This window comes from Salvelinus namaycush, chromosome 12 (genome assembly GCF_016432855.1).
Source record: "Salvelinus namaycush isolate Seneca chromosome 12, SaNama_1.0, whole genome shotgun sequence".
Taxonomy (NCBI): Eukaryota; Metazoa; Chordata; class Actinopteri; order Salmoniformes; family Salmonidae; genus Salvelinus; species Salvelinus namaycush.
Window position 1 is genome coordinate 6,365,465 of NC_052318.1, and position 12,227 is coordinate 6,377,691.

General features: G+C 52.9%; 1 protein-coding gene across 1 annotated transcript in view; it reads left to right on the top strand.

The window, feature by feature from the left end:
• ubtd2 (ubiquitin domain containing 2) overlaps positions 1 to 12,227 on the top strand; it is a 61,931-nt gene that overhangs the window by 36,088 nt on the left and 13,616 nt on the right. The gene's annotated exons all lie outside the window — the stretch shown is intronic.

The window sequence follows — 12,227 nt, forward strand, 5'->3', positions numbered from 1 at the left end:
CAATAAGACACACAGACATCTCTCTATCTGTCCCCTCTCTGTCATAGTGTAACACTGACACACGATAAGATACACAGACATCCCTCTATCTGTCCCCTCTCTGTCATAGTGTAACACTGACACACAATAAGACACACAGACATCTCTCTATCTGTCCCCTCTCTGTCATAGTGTAACACTGACACACGATAAGATACACAGACATCCCTCTATCTGTCCCCTCTCTGTCATAGTGTAACACTGACACACGATAAGACACACAGACATCTCTCTATCTGTCCCCTCTCTGTCATAGTGTAACACTGCCACACGATAAGACACACAGACATCTCTCTATCTGTCCCCTCTCTGTCATAGTGTAACACTGACACACGATAAGACACACAGACACCTCTCTATCTGTCCCCTCTCTGTCATAGTGTAACACTGACACACGATAAGACACACAGACATCTCTCTATCTGTCCCCGTTCTGTCATAGTGTAACACTGACACACGATAAGACACACAGACATCTCTCTATCTGTCCCCTCTCTGTCATAGTGTAAAACTGACACACGATAAGACACACAGACATCTCTCTATCTGTCCCCTCTCTGTCATAGTGTAACACTGCCACACGATAAGACACACAGACATCTCTCTATCTGTCCCCTCTCTGTCATAGTGTAACACTGACACACGATAAGACACACAGACACCTCTCTATCTGTCCCCTCTCTGTCATAGTGTAACACTGACACACGATAAGACACACAGACATCTCTCTATCTGTCCCCGTTCTGTCATAGTGTAACACTGACACACGATAAGACACACAGACATCTCTCTATCTGTCCCCTCTCTGTCATAGTGTAACACTGACACACGATAAGACACACAGACATCTCTCTATCTGTCCCCTCTCTGTCATAGTGTAACACTGACACACAATAAGACACACAGACATCTCTCTATCTGTCCCCTCTCTGTCATAGTGTAACACTGACACACAATAAGACACACAGACATCTCTCTATCTGTCCCCTCTCTGTCATAGTGTAACACTGACACACAATAAGACACACAGACATCTCTCTATCTGTCCCCTCTCTGTCATAGTGTAACACTGACACACAATAAGACACACAGACATCTCTCTCTTCAGTGTGACTCTAACAACGTCACACCTAGACCTTTATCTCTCTGTCATCTCTTCATCTACTTCCTCTCTCTTGCGTATGTCCTCTTTTTTTTTCCATTACGTCATTTTCTCTTGCCTTCTCTCTCTTTCTTTTTGGTAAAAGTAGAAGAGTAGTAATGAGTTGCATTTACTGTGCTTCCTTTCACCAATCAGAGGTCTTTATATTGGGAGGGAGTCATTTTGTCCACCAGCAATGGTGGCCATTTTGGAAAGAGAGAGAAGTGCAGTGAGATCTGTGGTGACCACAGAACCTGGGTTGAACATCTCATCCTAAGGGATCTACAGGGCAGGGTCCCTGTTACTATCCTGGGCAGGGGCCCTGTTACTATCCTGGGCAGGGTCCCTGTTACTATCCTGGCCAGGGGCCCTGTTACTATCCTGGGCAGGGTCCCTGTTACTATCCTGGGCAGGGGCCCTGTTACTATCCTGGGCAGGGTCCCTGTTACTATCCTGGGCAGGGGCCCTGTTGCTATCCTGGGCAGGGGCCCTGTTACTATCCTGGGCAGGGGCCCTGTTACTATCCTGGGCAGGGGCCCTGTTACTATCCTGGGCAGGGGCCCTGTTACTATCCTGGGCAGGGGCCCTGTTACTATCCTGGGCAGGGGCCCTGTTACTATCCTGGGCAGGGGCATTGGATTCTCCTTAGAGTAGACCAGAGGAAAGAGTGTCCCCCTACTGGCCATCCAACAGCCCTTACTGTAGAGTAGACCAGAGGAAGGAGTGTCCCCCTACTGGCTGTCCAACAGCCCTTACTGTAGAGTAGACCAGAGGAAAGGGTGTCCCCCTACTGGCTGTCCAACAGCCCTTACTGTAGAGTAGACCAGAGGAAAGAGTGTCCCCCTACTGGCTGTCCAACAGCCCTTACTGTAGAGTAGACCAGAGGAAAGAGTGTCCCCCTACTGGCCATCCAACAGCCCTTACTGTAGAGTAGACCAGAGGAAAGAGTGTCCCCCTACTGGCTGTCCAACAGCCCTTACTGTAGAGTAGACCAGAGGAAAGAGTGTCCCCCTACTGGCTGTCCAACAGCCCTTACTGTAGAGTAGACCAGAGGAAAGAGTGTCCCCCTACTGACTGTCCAACAGCCCTTACTGTAGAGTAGACCAGAGGAAAGGGTGTCCCCCTACTGGCTGTCCAACAGCCCTTACTGTAGAGTAGACCAGAGGAAGGAGTGTCCCCCTACTGACTGTCCAACAGCCCTTACTGTAGAGTAGACCAGAGGAAGGAGTGTCCCCCTACTGGCTGTCCAACAGCCCTTACTGTAGAGTAGACCAGAGGAAAGAGTGTCCCCCTACTGGCTGTCCAACAGCCCTTACTGTAGAGTAGACCAGAGGAAAGAGTGTCCCCCTACTGACTGTCCAACAGCCCTTACTGTAGAGTAGACCAGAGGAAGGAGTGTCCCCCTACTGACTGTCCAACAGCCCTTACTGTAGAGTAGACCAGAGGAAAGAGTGTCCCCCTACTGGCTGTCCAACAGCCCTTACTGTAGAGTAGACCAGAGGAAAGAGTGTCCCCCTACTGGCTGTCCAACAGCCCTTACTGTAGAGTAGACCAGAGGAAGGAGTGTCCCCCTACTGGCTGTCCAACAGCCTTTACTGTAGAGTAGACCAGAGGAAAGAGTGTCTCCCTACTGGCTGTCCAACAGCCCTTACTGTAGAGTAGACCAGAGGAAGGAGTGTCCCCCTACTGACTGTCCAACAGCCCTTACTGTAGAGTAGACCAGAGGAAGGAGTGTCCCCCTACTGACTGTCCAACAGCCCTTACTGTAGAGTAGACCAGAGGAAGGAGTGTCCCCCTACTGACTGTCCAACAGCCTTTACTGTAGAGTAGACCAGAGGAAAGAGTGTCTCCCTACTGGCTGTCCAACAGCCCTTACTGTAGAGTAGACCAGAGGAAAGAGTGTCCCCCTACTGGCCGTCCAACAGCCCTTACTGTAGAGTAGACCAGAGGAAAGAGTGTCCCCCTACTGGCTGTCCAACAGCCCTTACTGTAGAGTAGACCAGAGGAAAGAGTGTCCCCCTACTGGCTGTCCAACAGCCCTTACTGTAGAGTAGACCAGAGGAAGGAGTGTCCCCCTACTGACTGTCCAACAGCCCTTACTGTAGAGTAGACCAGAGGAAGGAGTGTCCCCCTACTGACTGTCCAACAGCCCTTACTGTAGAGTAGACCAGAGGAAAGAGTGTCTCCCTACTGGTTGTCCAACGGCCCTTACTGTAGAGTAGACCAGAGGAAAGAGTGTCCCCCTACTGGCTGTCCAACAGCCCTTACTGTAGTGTAGACCAGAGGAAGGAGTGTCCCCCTACTGACTGTCCAACAGCCCTTACTGTAGTGTAGATCAGAGGAAGGAGTGTCCCCCTACTGACTGTCTTCACAGGCGGTCTCTCGACCGGCCCAACCCTGTTAATCTTCACAGGCGATCTCTCGACCGGCCCAACCCTGTTAATCTTCACAGACGGTCTCTCGACCGGACCCAACCCTGTTAATCTTCACAGGCGGTCTCTCGACCGGCCCAACCCTGTTAATCTTCACAGACGGTCTCTCGACCGGACCAACCCTGTTAATCTTCACAGACGGTCTCTCGACCGGACCAACCCTGTTAATCTTCACAGGCGGTCTCTCGACCGGCCCAACCCTGTTAATCTTCACAGACGGTCTCTCGACCGGACCCAACCCTGTTAATCTTCACAGGCGGTCTCTCGACCGGCCCAACCCTGTTAATCTTCACAGACGGTCTCTCGACCGGACCCAACCCTGTTAATCTTCACAGGCGGTCTCTCGACCGGCCCAACCCTGTTAATCTTCACAGGCGGTCTCTCGACCGGCCCAACCCTGTTAATCTTCACAGGCGATCTCTCGACCGGCCCAACCCTGTTAATCTTCACAGGCGGTCTCTCGACCGGCCCAACCCTGTTAATCTTCACAGGCGGTCTCTCGACCGGCCCAACCCTGTTAATCTTCACAGGCGATCTCTCGACCGGCCCAACCCTGTTAATCTTCACAGACGGTCTCTCGACCGGACCAACCCTGTTAATCTTCACAGACGGTCTCTCGACCGGCCCAACCCTGTTAATCTTCACAGACGGTCTCTCGACCGGACCCAACCCTGTTAATCTTCACAGACGGTCTCTCGACCGGACCAACCGGACTAACCCTAACCCGGTGGTAGGTAGCCTAGTGGTTAGAGCGTAGGGGTGGCAGGTAGCCTAGTGGTTAGAGCGTAGGGGTGGTAGGTAGCCTAGTGGTTAGAGCGTAGGGGTGGCAGGTAGCTTAGTGGTTAGAGCGTAGGGGTGGTAGGTAGCCTAGTGGTTAGAGCGTAGGGGTGGTAGGTAGCCTAGTGGTTAGAGTGTAGGGGTGGCAGGTAGCCTAGTGGTTAGAGCGTAGGGGTGGTAGGTAGCCTAGTGGTTAGAGCGTAGGGGTGGCAGGTAGCCTAGTGGTTAGAGCGTAGGGGTGGTAGGTAGCCTAGTGGTTAGAGTGTAGGGGTGGTAGGTAGCCTAGTGGTTAGAGTGTAGAGGAGGCAGGTAGCCTAGTGGTTAGAGCGTAGGGGTGGCAGGTAGCCTAGTGGTTAGAGTGTAGGGGTGGCAGGTAGCCTAGTGGTTAGAGTGTAGGGGTGGCAGGTAGCCTAGTGGTTAGAGCGTAGGGGTGGCAGGTAGCCTAGTGGTTAGAGTGTAGGGGTGGCAGGTAGCCTAGTGGTTAGAGCGTAAGGGTGGAAGGTAGCCTAGTGGTTAGAGTGTAGGGGCGGTAGGTAGCCTAGTGGTTAGAGTGTAGGGGCGGTAGGTAGCCTAGTGGTTAGAGTGTAGGAGTGGTAGGTAGCCTAGTGGTTAGAGCGTGGGGGTGGCAGGTAGCCTAGTGGTTAGAGCGTAGGGGTGGTAGGTAGCCTAGTGGTTAGAGTGTAGGGGCGGTAGGTAGCCTAGTGGTTAGAGCGTAGGAGTGGTAGGTAGCCTAGTGGTTAGAGCGTTGGGGTGGCAGGTAGCCTAGTGGTTAGAGTGTAGGGGTGGTAGGTAGCCTAGTGGTTAGAGCGTAGGGGTGGTAGGTAGTCTAGTGGTTAGAGTGTAGGGGTGGTAGGTAGCCTAGTGGTTAGAGCGTTGGGGTGGCAGGTAGTCTAGTGGTTAGAGTGTAGGGGTGGCAGGTAGCCTAGTGGTTAGAGCTTAGGGGTGGCAGGTAGCCTAGTGGTTAGAGCGTAGGGGTGGCAGGTAGCCTAGTGGTTAGAGCGTAGGGGTGGCAGGTAGCCTAGTGGTTAGAGTGTAGGGGTGGTAGGTAGCCTAGTGGTTAGAGCGTAGGGGTGGTAGGTAGTCTAGTGGTTAGAGCGTAGGGGTGGCAGGTAGCCTAGTGGTTAGAGCGTAGGGGTGGTAGGTAGCCTAGTGGTTAGAGCGTAGGGGTGGTAGGTAGTCTAGTGGTTAGAGCGTTGGGGTGGCAGGTAGCCTAGTGGTTAGAGTGTAGGGGTGGTAGGTAGCCTAGTGGTTAGAGCGTAGGGGTGGTAGGTAGTCTAGTGGTTAGAGTGTAGGGGTGGCAGGTAGTCTAGTGGTTAGAGCGTAGGGGTGGCAGGTAGTCTAGTGGTTAGAGCGTAGGGGTGGCAGGTAGCCTAGTGGTTAGAGCGTAGGGGTGGCAGGTAGTCTAGTGGTTAGAGCGTAGGGGTGGCAGGTAGCCTAGTGGTTAGAGCGTAGGAGTGGTAGGTAGCCTAGTGGTTAGAGCGTAGGGGTGGCAGGTAGTCTTGTGGTTAGAGCGTAGGGGTGGCAGGTAGCCTAGTGGTTAGAGTGTAGGGGAGGCAGGTAGCCTAGTGGTTAGAGCGTAGGGGTGGTAGGTAGCCTAGTGGTTAGAGCGTAGGGGTGGTAGGTAGCCTAGTGGTTAGAGCGTAGGGGTGGCAGGTAGCCTAGTGGTTAGAGCGTAGGGGTGGCAGGTAGCCTAGTGGTTAGAGCGTAGGGGTGGCAGGTAGCCTAGTGGTTAGAGCGTAGGGGTGGTAGGTAGCCTAGTGGTTAGAGCGTAGGGGTGGCAGGTAGCCTAGTGGTTAGAGCGTAGGGGTGGCAGGTAGCCTAGTGGTTAGAGTGTAGGGGTGGTAGGTAGCCTAGTGGTTAGAGCGTAGGGGTGGTAGGTAGTCTAGTGGTTAGAGCGTAGGGGTGGTAGGTAGTCTAGTGGTTAGAGCGTAGGGGTGGCAGGTAGCCTAGTGGTTAGAGTGTAGGGGTGGCAGGAAGCCTAGTGGTTAGAGCGTAGGGGTGGCAGGTAGCCTAGTGGTTAGAGCGTAGGGGTGGCAGGTAGCCTAGTGGTTAGAGTGTAGGGGTGGTAGGTAGTCTAGTGGTTAGAGTGTAGGGGTGGCAGGTAGCCTAGTGGTTAGAGCGTAGGAGTGGTAGGTAGCCTAGTGGTTAGAGCGTAGGGGTGGCAGGTAGTCTTGTGGTTAGAGCGTAGGGGTGGCAGGTAGCCTAGTGGTTAGAGTGTAGGGGAGGCAGGTAGCCTAGTGGTTAGAGCGTAGGGGTGGTAGGTAGCCTAGTGGTTAGAGCGTAGGGGTGGTAGGTAGCCTAGTGGTTAGAGCGTAGGGGTGGCAGGTAGCCTAGTGGTTAGAGCGTAGGGGTGGCAGGTAGCCTAGTGGTTAGAGCGTAGGGGTGGCAGGTAGCCTAGTGGTTAGAGCGTAGGGGTGGTAGGTAGCCTAGTGGTTAGAGTGTAGGGGTGGCAGGTAGCCTAGTGGTTAGAGCGTAGGGGTGGCAGGTAGCCTAGTGGTTAGAGTGTAGGGGTGGTAGGTAGCCTAGTGGTTAGAGCGTAGGGGTGGTAGGTAGTCTAGTGGTTAGAGCGTAGGGGTGGTAGGTAGTCTAGTGGTTAGAGCGTAGGGGTGGCAGGTAGCCTAGTGGTTAGAGTGTAGGGGTGGCAGGAAGCCTAGTGGTTAGAGCGTAGGGGTGGCAGGTAGCCTAGTGGTTAGAGCGTAGGGGTGGCAGGTAGCCTAGTGGTTAGAGTGTAGGGGTGGTAGGTAGTCTAGTGGTTAGAGTGTAGGGGTGGTAGGTAGCCTAGTGGTTAGAGCGTTGGGGTGGTAGGTAGCCTAGTGGTTAGAGCGTTGGGGTGGCAGGTAGTCTAGTGGTTAGAGCGTTGGGGTGGTAGGTAGCCTAGTGGTTAGAGCGTAGGGGAGGCAGGTAGCCTAGTGGTTAGAGCGTTGGGGTGGCAGGTAGTCTAGTGGTTAGAGCGTTGGGGTGGCAGGTAGCCTAGTGGTTAGAGCGTAGGGGTGGTAGGTAGCCTAGTGGTTAGAGCGTTGGGGTGGCAGGTAGCCTAGTGGTTAGAGCGTTGGGGTGGCAGGTAGTCTAGTGGTTAGAGCGTTGGGGTGGTAGGTAGACTAGTGGTTAGAGCGTTGGGCCAGTAATCGAAATGTTGCTGGATCGAATCCTTGAGCTGACAAGGTAAAACTCTGTCGTTCTGCCCCTGAACAAGGCAGTTAGCCCACTGCTCCCTGGTACGACGTCATTATAAATAAGAATTTGTTCTTAACTGACTTGCCTGGTTACATAAAAAAAAAAAAAAAATGTTGATGGTATTTTCTTAAAACTGCATTGTTGGTTAAGGGCTTGTAAGTAAACATTTCACTGTAAGGTCTACACCTGTTGTATCGTATTAGCATGTGACAAATACCATTTGATTTGATGTACATGTGAGTAATTTAGCAGACAGTGCGACGTACAGTAAGTAGTGAGTGCATACATTTGTGTATTATTTTTTTAAAATACTGGTCCCCTGTGGAAATTAAACTCACAACCCAGACATTGGTAGCGCCATGCTCTACCAACTGAGCCACAAGAGACCCCGTGTGGCAGGTAGGCAGGTAGGCAGGCAGGCAGGCAGGCAGGCAGGCAGGCAGGCAGGCAGGCAGACAGACAGACAGACAGACAGTTTGTCTCTCTCTCTTTCTCTCCCTTTTCCTCTATCTCTCTCTACCTCCTCTCTCTCTCTCTCTCTTCCTCCCCCTCTCTCTCTCTACCTCCTCTCTCTACCTCATCTCTCTCTTTCTCTCCCTGTCTCTCTACCTCTCTCTCTTCCTCCCCCTCTCTCTCTCTCTTTCTACCTCCTCTCTATCTCTCTCTCTTTCCCTCTCTGTCTCTCTACCTCTTTCTCTACCCTCTCTCTTTCCCTCTCTGTCTATCTCTACCTCCTCTCTCTCTTTCCCTCTCTGTCTCTCTCTCTTTCCCTCTCTGTCTATCTCTACCTCCTCTCTCTTTCCCTCTCTCTCTCTCTTTCCCTCTGTCTATCTCTCTTTCCCTCTGTCTTTCTCTTTCCCTCTCTATCTCTCTCTACCTCCTCTCTCTCTTTCCCTCTGTCTCTCTCTATTTCCCTCTGTCTCTCTCTCTTTCCCTCTATCTCTCTCTACCTCCTCTCTCTCTCTTTCTCTCCCTTTCCCTCTCTGTCTCTCTACCTCCTCTCTCTGTCTCTTCCTCCCCCCTCGCTCTCTCTCTCTCTACCTCCTCTCTCTCTCTCTTTCTCTCCCTTTCCCTCTCTCTCTCTCTACCTCCTCTCTCTTTCCCTCTGTCTCTCTCTCTTTCCCTCTATCTCTCTCTTTCCCTCTCTATCTCTCTCTACCTCCTCTCTCTCTCTTTCTCTCCCTTTCCCTCTGTCTCTCTACCTCCTCTCTCTCTTCCTCCCCCCTCTCTCTCTCTGTCTCTCTACCTCCCCCTCTCTCTCTCTCTCTTCCTCCCCCTCTCTCTCTCCTCTCTCTACCTCCTCTCTCTCTTTCTCTCCCTGTCTCTCTACCTCTCTCTCTTCCTCCCCCTCTCTCTCTCTCTCTGCCTCCTCTCTACCTCCTCTCTATCTCTCTCTCTTTCCCTCTCTGTCTCTCTCTCTCTCTCTCTTTCCCTCTGTCTCTCTACCTCTTTCTCTACCCCCTCTCTTTCCCTCTCTGTCTCTCTCTCTTTCCCTCTCTATCTCTCTCTACCTCCTCTCTCTTTCCCTCTGTCTCTCTCTCTTTCCATCTGTCTCTCTCTTTCCCTCTCTATCTCTCTCTACCTCATCTCTCTCTTTCCCTCTGTCTCTCTCTTTCCCTCTGTCTCTCTCTCTTTCCCTCTCTGTCTCTCTCTCTTTCCCTCTCTATCTCTCTCTACCTCCTCTCTCTCTCTTTCTCTCCCTTTCCCTCTCTGTCTCTCTACCTCCTCTCTCTGTCTCTCTTCCTCCCCCCTCTCTCTCTCTCTACCTCCTCTCTCTCTCTCTCTTTCTCTTTCTCTCCCTTTCCCTCTCTGTCTCTACCTCTCTCTCTCTACCTCCTCTCTCTTTCCCTCTGTCTCTCTCTCTTTCCCTCTATCTCTCTCTTTCCCTCTCTGTCTCTCTCTACCTCCTCTCTCTCTCTTTCTCTCCCTTTCCCTCTCTGTCTCTACCTCTCTCTCTCTACCTCCTCTCTCTTTCCCTCTGTCTCTCTCTCTTTCCCTCTATCTCTCTCTTTCCCTCTCTGTCTCTCTCTACCTCCTCTCTCTCTCTTCCTCCCCCTCTCTCTCTCTCTCTCTCTCTCTACCTCCTCTCTCTCTCTTTCTCTCCCTTTCCCTCTCTGTCTCTCTCTACCTCCTCTCTCTCTCTTTCCCTCTGTCTCTCTCTCTTTCCCTCTCTGTCTCTCTCTACCTCCTCTCTCTCTTTCCCTCTGTCTCTCACACACAAAGGAAATTCAAATCACCAGGGTTCAATCCATGTAGAATATCTCCTCCTCTCTGCCCTCTCCTGACATCAGGCTGTGTGTTACCATGTAGATTCACTCTTCCTTTTGTCTTGTCCACAGACTTTCTTTTTGCAGTAGCTGTCAACATGACTGCTAGACTAGTCAAAATCAAGTCAAATCAAAGTGTATGTTATTGCGAGTGTAGTGAAATGCTTCTGCATTGTGCAGCAGTATCTAACAGGTAATATCCAACAATTCCACAACAAAACCTAATATACACAATCTAGTTCAGAAGTATAATAGGACCTGTTTGGTTATGACAGGGTCAGTTGACACTGTTCCAGGGTCAGTTTTCCCTCTGGTGCATATCTTTTAGACACGCCAGTCCTGGACCCGTATCCACACAACTGTCTCTGAGTAGAAGTACTGATCTAGGATCAGTTTAGCCTTTAACTGAATCAGATTGTATGGACAGATGTATTGACAGATACTAGATCAACACGCCCACTATTAGACGCTTTGTGGATACGGGCCTCGTTCTACAATGAGTTGGCTGGAACTACAAAGTTAAATATGGCCTGACATGATTATAAGTTACACCTGTACAACCCAGCACATCATCCCCCCTCCAGAACTGCTGTCTGACACTGATGCTGAAATGAGGCCTGGCTATTTAGGGTATGCTCATGACCTCCAGAGAGAGAGAGAGACATGGTTGTTTTGAAAGGCAGGCAGGGAGGCAGACAATCAGGCAGGGAGGCAGACAATCAGGCAGGGAGGCAGACAAGCAGGCAGGGAGACAGACAAGCAGGCAGGGAGACAGACAAGCAGGCAGGGAGACAGACAAGCAGGCAGGGAGACAGACAAGCAGGCAGGGAGACAGACAAGCAGGCAGGGAGACAGACAAGCAGGCAGGGTGACTGACAAGCAGGCAGGGTGACAGACAAGCAGGCAGGGTGACTGACAGACAGGCAGGGAGACAGACAAGCAGGCAGGGAGACAGACAAGCAGGCAGGGTGACTGACAGACAGGCAGGGAGACAGACAAGCAAGCAGACAGGCAGGCAGGCAGGGTAACAGACAGGCAGAGAGACAGACAAGCAGGCAGGGAGACATGCAGGCAGGCAGGGTGACAGACAAGCAGGCTGGGAGACAGATAAGCAGGCAGGGAGACAGACAGGCATGCAGGGAGACAGACAAGCAGGCAGGGAGACAGACAAGCAGGCAGGGAGACAGACAAGCAGGCAGGGAGACAGACAGGCATGCAGGGAGACAGACAGACAGGCAGGCAGGTTGGGTGACAGACAAGCAGGCTGGGAGACAGACAGGAAGGGAGACAGACAGGAAGGGAGACAGACAAGCAGGCAGGGAGACAGGCATGCAGGGAGACAGACAGGCAGGCAGGGTGACAGACAAGCATACCGACGAAATCAGCCCTTGCTTTAACAGTAAGCCAATTGAGTTCCTCAATGGGAGGCAGGGAAACAGACAGGCATGGACACAGGCAGGCAGTGGGGCAGAAAGGCAAGGAGACAGACAGGCAGGGAGAGAGACAGGCAGGCAGGGAGCCAGACAGGCAGGGAGATAGACAGGCAGGCAGGGAGCCAGACAGGCAGGGAGCCAGACAGGCAGGGAGCCAGACAGGCAGGGAGCCAGACAGGCAGGGAGATAGACGATCAGGGAGTCATGCATGCAGGGAAACAGACATGCAGGGAGACAGGCAAGGAGGCAGGCAGGGATACAGGCAGGCAGGGAGACAGACAGGCAATGATGCAGACGATCAGGGAATCATGCATGCAGGGAGACAGGCAAGGAGACAGGCAGGCAGGGATACAGGCAGGGATACAGGCAGGCAGGGAGACAGACAGGCAATGATGCAGACGATCAGGGAATCATGCATGCATGGAGACAGGCAAGGAGACAGGCAGGGAGACAGGCAGGCAGGGAGACAGACAGGCAAGGAGGCAGACAGGCAATGAGACAGGCATGCAAGGAGACAGACAGGCAAGGAGAAAGGCAGGCAGGGAGGAAGTCAGACAGGCAGTCAGGCAGGGAGACAGACAGACAGGTGGGAAGACAGGCAGGGTGACAGACAGACAGGGAGACAGACAAGCAGGCAGGCAGGCAGGGTGACAGACAGGCAGGGTGACAGACAGGCAGGGAGACAGGCAAGCAGGCAGGGAGACATGCAGGGAGACAGACAAGCAGGCAGGCAGGGTGACAGACAGGCAGGGAGACAAACAAGCAGGCAGGGAGACAGGCAGGGAGACAGACAAGCAGGCAGGCAGGGTGACAGACAGGCAGGCAGGCAGGGTGACAGACAGGCATACCGACGAAATCAGCCCTTGCCTTAACAGTAAGCCAATTGAGTTCCTCAATTACAGGCAGGGAGACAGGCATGCAGGGACACAGACGGGCAGGGAGACATACAAGCAGGCAGGGAGAC